This window comes from Lupinus angustifolius, chromosome LG06 (assembly GCF_001865875.1).
Source record: "Lupinus angustifolius cultivar Tanjil chromosome LG06, LupAngTanjil_v1.0, whole genome shotgun sequence".
NCBI lineage: Eukaryota > Viridiplantae > Streptophyta > Magnoliopsida > Fabales > Fabaceae > Lupinus > Lupinus angustifolius.
In genome coordinates, this window is record NC_032014.1 from 15,063,155 (window position 1) to 15,063,393 (window position 239).

The following is a 239-nucleotide window of genomic DNA, read 5'->3' on the forward strand; positions in this document are numbered from 1 at the left end:
ATGTGAGCAAGATAAGAATGGATACAAAATTATGCAAAAACAGTAAGCATATAACAACAATTAAACCACCATAATCTCTCTTCTCACGCATGCAAATCTCTTGCAAAAACATAGTAAAATACGTATGCAAAATGCTCTCTAAACAACCCTATACAATAGAATGCAATGCTATGCGTTTCTGAACAATGCCTTGTATTTATAGCATAGAGAATAGGCGGTTACATTCGTTGCAAAAACAG